Source organism: Etheostoma cragini, chromosome 15 (genome assembly GCF_013103735.1).
Source record: "Etheostoma cragini isolate CJK2018 chromosome 15, CSU_Ecrag_1.0, whole genome shotgun sequence".
Lineage (NCBI taxonomy): Eukaryota > Metazoa > Chordata > Actinopteri > Perciformes > Percidae > Etheostoma > Etheostoma cragini.
In genome coordinates, this window is record NC_048421.1 from 483,774 (window position 1) to 484,798 (window position 1,025).

Sequence of the window (1,025 nt, forward strand, 5' to 3'; positions counted from 1 at the left end):
AGACAGGCAGACAGACAGGCAGACAGGCAGACAGACAGACAGACAGACAGACAGACAGACAGACAGACAGACAGACAGGCAGACAGACAGGGTCTAATGGACTTGAGTATTTCTGAAATATTAGAAAGATTACTGAGATTTACATTCTGATCCATGAAGTCCAAATAACTGATTCTGCTTTGCTCTCTTAGAGTCATCCACCCATCCATCCATCATTCATCCATCATCCCTTCATCATCCCTTCATCCACCCATCCATCCATCATCCATCCATCCATCATCCATCCATCATCCCTTCATCATCCCTTCATCCACCCATCCATCCATCATCCATCCATCCATCATCCATCCATCCATCATCCCTTCACCTATCCATCCATCCATCATCCATCCATCATCCATCCATCATCCCTTCATCCATCATCCATCCATCATCCCTTCATCATCCCTTCATCCATTCATCCATCCATCCATCATCCACCCACCCGTCTATCATCCATCCATCCAGATGAATTATGAAGCCCCCCCTCAGTACCTCCCCCAGCCCCCCGGAGCCCCCTCGGCCCCCGGGTACCCTGCAGGTAATATCATAATCTTATCAAAACAACTCTTCAATTCAGTCAAATCCTGAATACTAATAAATATTAAGAGCGTTAAACAAATATATTCTGAACATATTGGAGCAGAATCAGGTTTTCCTGTCCCGGTGGTCTACTAGAAGTCCCTTTACTGTCCCCCAGAGGGGCAGTTTGATGGACAAGAGATAGTATAGTACAACTAGTACACAACTAATACACAACTAATACACACAATACAGAGATTTCAGAGGTTGCAGGCATTGTTACAAACAATAAAAACAGTAAACAGTAATTCACTAAGTTATCTATAGTTCTTTAATTAAGAAGTAGACCGGCTGCAGGGACCAAAGACTGCTTCTGAGTTCAAATGGTAGGCTAGATGAAAACACCTGAAAATCAGCCTGTAAGGGATGACAACTAACTGGTATATATATATATATATATATAT

At 43.0% G+C, this 1,025-nt stretch overlaps 2 protein-coding genes across 2 annotated transcripts in view; one reads left to right on the plus strand and one right to left on the minus strand.

The window, feature by feature from the left end:
* The window catches only part of LOC117958237, an 859,617-nt gene that overhangs the window by 412,051 nt on the left and 446,541 nt on the right, over window positions 1-1,025 (minus strand). The window lies entirely within an intron of this gene.
* LOC117958285 (neoverrucotoxin subunit alpha-like) overlaps window positions 1-1,025 on the plus strand; it is a 109,233-nt gene that overhangs the window by 14,954 nt on the left and 93,254 nt on the right. The window lies entirely within an intron of this gene.